The following is a 9,793-nucleotide window of genomic DNA, read 5'->3' as shown; positions in this document are numbered from 1 at the left end:
GAGCCCTATCTAGTTTTAAAAGAAATAATAAAAAAAATATTAAAAGTACTGAAACCATAATTGTAAAGTAAAAGCGAAAGCAAAAAGTTTCCCTAGGGTAAGTCGGAGTAACTTCTTGTCATTTACTAGCTTCCCTCTATCCCTACATCTACCTTTGCTTGAAAAATTAAACATAGAAAGAGTTAATATAAACTTATACTTAGTGAGAGGCTTACTACTAGTCCAGCCTACTAGGTGTCTGTAAATTAGAAGTACTCATAAACTGGCGTGTTCCTAAGCACACACAATCTAATGATCCCGTAGGAACATCTCTAATCTTCGGTGAACCCAAAGAAACACCTAGGACAAAACTAATATTCGATGAACTCGAAAGAACACATAAGACAAACTGGTCTTCAGTGAACCCGAAAGAATACTTAAGACAATCGGGATGCAAATGATTCCGTCGGACCACTCATGTACATAACATCTCATGATAGACTGGTGATTCCGTCAAACCACAGTCATAAAAAGGTGGTGATCCCGAGGGACACTCATGTGGTTACTGTTGGGTTTTATGTCCTAAAACTCGTAGATAGTAAATATAATCAATTGACCGTCATTAATAAAGTATTTTATTATTTAATTTCAATAAGTGTTATTGATTATTTTATTAGTTTTGTCTTAATAACCCAAATCCAATAAACTAACATCCTAAGCTGTTTGATGAGTCTTGAACAGTATGTAGAGACATACAGGGATTAATGTTCAAGATCAGCTTAAAGAGTCTATAGTATAGGGTTAAGGTTGGGTACCTTATCCTGTTAACATTATGGATACGGCTCACTTTGTATTTGATACAGACACATTGATCAAATGCGTTCATGTATGTGACATGCGAGTGAGGGTATCCTATGCAATGAGTTTGCATAAGACTGGACCACGAAATAGTAATCACTAGATGTAACTCCGTTAACTAGTTGGATTGCTATTTCATTAGGATGACCTAGGTAACTTAGTCTTAATCCTGAGTGTATTATGAACTCCTGTTTGCGAGGGATTGTCCTTTGATTTATACGAGTGAGAGTGGCCAGATTGCCGACTCAATATTCTTATCATTTTGGGGACAAGACCGAGTGGAGAGCTGGGAACATAATCACACAAGATGGAATTCACTCCTTCCCACCTTTAGAGTAAGTAGATAAGTGTTCCCTTCAATGGTGTCTCCGAGACTTGAACAAAGGGCCCTACCCTCTCAATGGCACGAGAGGGGTTTCTGTTTAGTGGTTGGACCATAAACAGGTTGTTCATTAGAGGAGCACTGGTATTTAAGGACTAGAGGTAACCCAGGGGTAAAACGGTAATTTGACCCAGCTGGAGTTACGAACACTTGTGAAGGACTAACTTACTGGTATTGGTCTATATCCGTGGACACAGAAATATATCTACAGTGAGAAGAGTTCAGCTGTGAGTCTTTAGTGGAGTGTACACACAGTTAACGAATATTGATTAATGTGGTTAATGAGTTTAGCCAATTAATCTCATATCGTTGTAGCTTCTGATCTGTAGGTCCATTAGGTCCCCTTCCTAGCTCATAAAGAGTAATGAGATTTATTTATATTGGTTGTAATTTGAAATGTTCAAATTTACTTTGGGAATTAATATAATGTATATTGATACATTATAATATAAAGTTTATATTTTAATTAGACTTTATTATATAAATTTAATTTTGGATATGATTCAAAATTAAATTATGAGAGAATAAAATATTTGAATAAGTTCAAATATTAGTTTAATGTGAATTAGATTCATATTAAAACTATAAGTTAAAATTTAATGTGTATATGATACATATTAAAACTATAAGTTATGAGAGAAATTTATATTTGAATATGATTCAAATTATGGATTAAATTAAATATAAGATATTTAATTTAGAAATTAATTAATTGGAGAATTAATTAATAGTTTTGTTTAATTTGATTTAATTAAATTTGATTTAATTAAATTAATTAAATTAAAACTATAGGTTATGTGAGAGATATTCATTTAAATATGATTTAAATGAAATATTAATTAAATATGATTTAATTATTTAATTATTTATTTAATTAATATAATTAATTAATTAATTAATTTAATTATATTAATTTAATTATATTAATTTATTAAATTAATAAGGAACGTGGGTGGTTTTTCCACGTTCCCAATTATTCTCTCTAACTTCCCTCTTCTTCCGACTGAAGAAGAGGGAATTTTTTGCGTAACAAAATTTTTTGAACGGGAGAGAGTTCTGCAAAGAAGTCTATCCATTCTCTCTAAAAAAAAAATTCTCTCCATTCCCTTATTCCAATTTTGGTTCCCACAAACCATCTCAATCAGAGAATAGGAAGGTTTTCAAGTGGTGGTGCCCCAAAATTTGGTGATTGGCAGATTCAGAGTCGTCAACGAGCGTAAGTTTTCTTCTCTGTAATTTTTTAAAGCATGTTTAACCAATATTTTTTTGCCAATGTATTGGTATTTTTAAGGTTCTAATTAAAATTGAGTTTCTGTATATTTTCCGCTGTAAAGGGTTTTCATCCCTTCAGTTACGACTTTAATAGATGAAGTTAACAGAATACCCAACCCATAGCATGTAGCACATCATAACATCATAAACATGACATGAATATTAATTATAACGTTTCTAATCATGAGATTAATATTTCATGCATCAATATTAACATAAACTAGTCATCATCATCAACATAACTCAGTCATATCTATCAGTCATCAATATATGTCATCAGTGCATTATGTATTTTAGCTACATCAATGCATAATAGAGAAATCACATACAAACTCTTACCTCGAGATTAACTAAAATATTCCTAACAACAACATTCAAGCTTCCCAAACAATCAAGTCCTAAACAGAAAAGGAACCCAATAACTAAAATAATAATTTTAATGGTTGCTTAAAGACCCAAAATTAATTTAATTCAACTTATGAGGTTGATTCCAATTCAACTTTAATTGGGAAAAGATCAAGGCTCTCAGTTCTTCCAATTAGATCCAACCAAGCCTTCGTGAAAAATATAATCCAACTCAAAGGAAATTCCAACTTAAATTCAAAATTAAATTATTTATAGTCGAAAATTAATATTTTTTGGGCATACCTAAATCAAATAAAAACTTACCAAAAAAGGACAAAAAAAAAAGTTTGGCGACTCAAAAACGGCTTTAATAGAAAGGAAGTTGGCTAGGTGGCTCGGGTGAAGAAGAAACGACTGGACGACTTACAAGAGAGGATTGGCTCGAGCATGCGACTTGGAGTATTTCGCGTGTGGCTCGGATAGGACGATGGCTTGTGAAGGGGTGGCTGCTCGGGTACCCAATGGTAAGCTTTGCTTGTAAGGAGCTTGGCTCGACTAGAGGGTTGGCCGATGCGATGGATGTGAACAGATCGAGGTGACGCTTGACGGCGGACGATAGAGGAGAGATTGACGAAGTGCGGCGTAGGGTTGACGGAGTGGGACGAAGGAGAATGGGGTCCTTACGCGCGACGAAGCTTGACGGAACGATGGAGAATGCGACGACTCTCACATTGACAACCTATCGGAGGGAGGGACGAAGCTAACTGACGTGGCAGAAGCGGTGATTGTGACGGTGGTGGCAGCTAGGGTTTTGTGTGTGTGAGGAAGATGATGATGAATGGCTTGCACGTTTGCCGATGGGTTATTAAATAAAAATAAAAATAATATTATTATCATTATTTTGGGGAATTTTCATAAATGTAACAAAATACCAAACTATTTACAGTCTGTGTAACAAAGCCCATGAAGTTAGCTATTTTTTAAATATCCCAAATTTGCCCTTTCGTTTTTCTTCTCCTCCTTGCTGCAATTTCTTTCATCATTTTCCTCATTCTTTTTCTTGTTCGCTGCAATTTCTTTCAATGTCTTCCTTCTTTTTTTTTTTTTGCTGCTGCAATTTTTTTCTATGTCTTTCTTCTTTTCCTTATCTTTTTTTACGTCGTTTAAATTTAGGTAACCAAATCTAAACGACCGCGTACAAAAAATACCAAAATCTAAAAGATCACGTATAAAGAATATTCTTTTCCTCTTATTTTTTTTACGTCATTTAAAATTTGAGTAACCAAATCTAAATGACCGTCTACAAAAAATAGCAAAATCTAAAAGATTGTATATAAAGAATTTTAAAAAAAATCATTTAGATTAGTGTAACCAAATGTAAACAATCGTGTAAAAGTAAAAGATCGTATAAAAAAAACAAATCATCATGTAGACAAATCTAAACTCATGTACCAAAAGAATTAAAAAAGAATCGTTTAGCCAAATATAAACGATCATGTACCAAATTTTGAGCAAAATCTAAACAATCGTGAACCAAACAATATCCAAATCTAAACAATCGTATACCAAATATATTATGTACACGTTGTTGATAGTGTGGTTGACGGAGTATTTTTTGTATTTTCCACGGTGAGCTTGTGGGCATTTTTCTATTTTTGAAATTGTTTTATATAATGTAAATATTTTGTCGTTTTGTTATATTTTTTGAAAAACCCATATTATTCTTACTTTTACTTTTTCTTTTTTTCTCAATTTTTTCCAAATAAATCTTATCACACCCTCTCTCTCTCCTCATTTGCTATTAATTAGAACATTATTCTTTTTTATCAAAAAAGAAAAAAAAATCAAATAACCTTTATTATCTCTCATCGTTAATTACTCCCATCACATCAGCCCTTTTATCCTCTTTTTCTTTCTCCCCATAATTACACATCTTCAATAACTTAATTAATTATATATACATATACATATATATAATTACCCATAATCTCACTAATATAAATCAATCAATAACATTCAACTTAAATCAAAGATTTACTACATCAAAAAAATCTAAATCTTCAAACTAATTAAATATTCTTCAAAAAATATTTAATTAATCCTAATTTTCTACAAAAACAAACAAATCTCACCAATATTCAATTTACACCAAAAATAATTTTGACATAATTAAAATTACTCCAAGATAATTACCTTTTATTTTGGGTGTTACAATAAGTATTTATTCTTCATAGACACACCATCAATTGATATTATAGGTGAACAATAATTCCAAGCACTAAAGAAGTAGTAAGAGCCCCAAAAACTTAAACATGTCTTCTTCGTCAACTTCTTCTAATGTATATTTCCTGACATGTATAAATTTAAAAGTAAATGTCTTATCAATTTAAAATGTATCACAAATAAATTATATTATATTTGCCAAAATAAGATACCTGTGTTTTTTTTCTCAATCAATGCACATGAGAATGCTAAAAAAAGAACATAGGATGATTTAGAAGTAATCCTAATAGAATCCAAAGAGCATAGGATGACTCAGGAGCACTCCTAATAGAATCCAAAGCAATCTCACGGTCTCTCGATGTCTTGTCGTAACTTACATTCACATCGCGATGCATTTTCATATAGCTAAAAACATCGAGCATGGATGAAATGGAACCTTGTCATTCAATTTAAAAAAGGATTTTTTGAACACTTAGCAATCATCCAAGATGTTTTTTGCCTATGGTCATCCTTGACAATGTCAACAACACATTGGTGGGTATTTGTGAATTTACGAACCACCCATATACCACTTTTCTTGTAGACCGATGCAGGTAAATACCAACCACAAGACAAATCCTTGCAACGAATAGCAAACAAAGTATGATTTGATCGAACCATAGTAAGTTCTTTAATTTAATGATCAGGATATTATATTGTGAGGATAAAAAAACTTCCAAAACAATTATTTTAAAAATCTATATCTGATTGTTGGACATAATGTTCTGTTTCTGCTAATCCATATAATCCAAATACATTGTACTTTTCAAAGTGCTACATCACAGTGTCTACAACAGTACATAAATCATTTTAAGTGGATTTTAAGTGATACGACTTAGTAAAGCAATACGAGACGATGGAATGCAATGCGCAATAGCTCACGACATGGTGCTAAGGCTTCTTATCCTTGCCTTTGTGTAATCACCTTGTATTGGCCCTTTTCTTATCATTTGGCTTTTTTCTTCCTCCCTCCTGAGAATGAAAGCGATGAATTTCATTCTCGCCTCCTGATCAGGTATATTCTGATGAGATCCGAGATCCACATCTATGAATTGAAAGGTCTGAATGATCAACTCTGCAATCAGTTGTTAGAATCAATAGGTCTTCAAATCGTTCATTTGAAAAAATTGAAACCCTTCTTATTGGATGATCATTATACTTCCCAAAAATCGAAATTTATATATATATATATATATATATATATATATATATATATATATATATATATATATATATAACTATATAAAAAACATAAAATTGAGGAATTCTCATTCTTCAACCTACTACCAACTCTAACACCAAAAGCAAAAACAAAATATATACACATAGGAATAAAATCTTTAAATTGACACAATTACCCAACTTAAATTTCATTTATATCAAATTTGAAATATATATGTCACGTAAGGTTTAAAGATGAAAATGAAAGATAGGAAAGGAACACATATTTCAAACAAAGTATATACATTAACTCTCGAAGAACTACACAAACTAGTGGTCACCCCCCTTTTATGTTAGGTCATTATATTTGTCAATTATATGAGAAAGGAAAAAAGAAGACGTAATAAAGAACAATGTGAGTCCAACACCAAATAAATAAATGCACCAAATGCTCCATCACACAAATCTTGATATTTTGCAAAATGTGTGAAATGGGATTAGGAAATTAAATCCAATTCACAGATGTATATAAGTTTCTTTCTTTTTCCTTCTTTTTTTTTTTAATTTCACTTTATGTATATTTATTTATTGGTGGATCACATGTATCTTATTCATGACGAAACTTTTTAATTTCTTATAGATATATTAATTTTAAAAAGATATAGAATAAATTATATATTTTATTTTCAAATTTCAATGACTTTGCTATAAAATTTAAATATTTAAGAATTTATCAAGCTCAGAAGATTTATTAGATATAAAACGTACGTTGAAAATGAAAAAAATCAACAATTTATTTAAGCTCTAGTTAGGGATAGGGATGTCACTCTCCGTCCACGTCCTCGTTCACCCAGCCCCGAAATGTCAAGGGGAAAACAAATAATCCCCACTCCCTCCCATATTCTCCATGTGTTCGGGGAAGATTCACTACAAGAAGGTAGGGGGTCTACCGACGTAGAGATGCATCAACAGAAGTTAGAATAGTGTCGGGAGAGGCTACACCGATGCAGAAATGGACATCAGCAAGGGTGTCGTGAGTGATGCGTTGTTAAAGGCACTTTCGACGCAAAAACGAGATGACATCAGTAAAGAGTTAATGCCGACACACGATTCTCCGACATGGTCAACACGTCGACATTTGGTCAGGACGTCGCAAATAGGTTATTACCAATGTCTTAACAATGCGTCAACAGTAATGTACTGCCGACGTCGTCGAGTACGTCGGCGTACATGAACCACCAATGTGGCATCCACAGACACACTATTCACAACGCATAAGTTGCGTTGGGAAAACCTTTTTATAATATTTTTTAATTAATTAATTAATTAATTTTGCTATCGAAATCGAATTCGATTTAAATTCATTCAAATATTAAAAATAATTAACGTAAATTTAATAAAATACCAAATAAAATTTATATTAAAATTAATTCAAATATACAAAAAATACACGTTCGTAATTCAAAAGTTACATAAATAATGAAAACTAAAAATAGAAAACTAAAAACATAATCTAAGCACCGGTCAGAAAGTCCCCCATGCTTTCGAACCTATAATGACACGAAATTAAATTTAAATAAATATCACCAACAATAAGAAATCAAAGAACGTAAAAGCTGAAAATTACGTACCTCAATGAAATCAACCTTCTCTCAAAGCCCGAGTGAGTTCTTTAATTATTTTTCTCATTTCTTCCATTTGTCGAGTCTGTGCTTCCATCATGCAAGCACTTTCTTCTTGCTTTCGGTTATTTTCTTCTTCTACCATCTCAAGACGAGCTTTTAGTGCGTTAACCTCCTTGGAGTGTGTCAGCTCTCACTTGAGGGATGTAGATGAAGAACTGCCAGCAGAGTGTCAGAACTTCGATCTGGTGCCCTAACAAAGACCTTTTGAGTAGTCTGGTCGTCTACCTAAAACTGTCTCACATATCTCGTCCTCAGCGAGTGATTGAGAACCCTCTGGAGTAAGCTAGGACTGGAGTTCCAACATTTGATTTTGCAATAAAAAATTTATCAATTAAGTAAAACGTATAAATTAAATGTTGTGTGAAATAAGACAAAGGACAATTTAGAAACTTATATGTGCATCCGCAGCCGTCGACGAAATGAACTAGCTACCCCGAGCGTGTGTTTCTTTGAATAACTCCACATGATTGATCAGATGATCCCGTTGTTCAGCGAGCTCGTGCTGTTGTTTTAGAAACGACTTGGTGCCGCTGCTGTAGTTGTAGGGCTGCTTCTCTCTAGCAGCCCTGTTCATCGACGATTGCAACTACATGCAAACAATCAAAATGTTACATAAAAAAATGAAGTACCATTTGAGAACATTAAAAGTTCTAAATCACTTGAAATTGTCGAGTAAGGTAGTAGTCATATAAGAAGTGTCAAACTTGGACATGCATCCTCAATTTGGGGGTAGGTTGGCACGAGCCTGTTCAAGATCACGAACTTCTTGAAATGGCGGTGGTTCTGCCCCTTGACTCCTTCCAGCAAGTGTTGGATCAGTAAAATCCAACACGAACCATTGTTATAAAAGAAAAGCACACACGAATTAGGATTGAGTCTATATATATACGTATAGGTAACATTTATATACGAGTGATTTAAAAAATTACCTGTAAACCACCCTTGAAGAGCTTGATGTACTCTGATGTCACATCAATCCACTTAAGAAAGTGAACTGGAAAAGTATCCTGCATTAACACGTCGATGGTATTGTTGAAGCGAACGACGTGTAGCGAGATTGACTTATCCTGTCCTGGAGCGATAGATATGGGGATCTTCTTGTTTTGTGCAACATATCTATCCAACTCCAAGTTCCTCGAGTGCTCACGTCTCCTAGGAGTGTGAGCAGTAGGTTGAGTGACATCTATGAAAACAGAATAATAACATAAATAAAATAAAAAGACTTATGCAATTAATTGTTTATGTAATGATGACTAACCTGGTATGTCGCCAACCGATGATGTGCCGCTACGTTATTAAACTCCTCAACGTTAAAATAACAAAAGATCATTGCTCCCATCAAACTGACGGGGAAGTTAGACATAGTACCTGAGAACATATAAATCAAAATTATTTAAACATATGGAGTACTTGAAACTGAATATATATATAAGAAAAATGAAATATATGTGAATACGTGATTCGTTAGGTATTATTATTCATCATTGCTTGATCCGCTTTGAATGAATAATTGTTCATCATCATCATTTATAAAGTTGTCAATGGCATGACACATAATCGATTTTTCCACCACTATAAGATCAACGTCGATTCTGTACAGGGTGTCATCCTCAATGTGATCAGCGACATGATGACTGACAACGATTTTGGGTATATTCAATTGTTGATCCTCAACATCATCCACTTCGGGTACGTCCCATATATGTTTATTTTGGACCACCTAAATAATCTTCCAATTGATACCATTTTTTTGTTGTCGATGTAAAAGACTTGATGTGCCTAGATTGCAAGAATAACTGGTTATTCAGGAAACTAAAAACGAGATGCGTTGATTGATTTGTATCCCAAT

The sequence above is a fragment of the Cucumis melo genome, chromosome 5, assembly GCF_025177605.1.
Source record: "Cucumis melo cultivar AY chromosome 5, USDA_Cmelo_AY_1.0, whole genome shotgun sequence".
Classification (NCBI taxonomy): Eukaryota; Viridiplantae; Streptophyta; class Magnoliopsida; order Cucurbitales; family Cucurbitaceae; genus Cucumis; species Cucumis melo.
The sequence above is the reverse complement of the archived record's forward strand: the minus strand, read 5'-3'. Positions refer to the sequence as shown.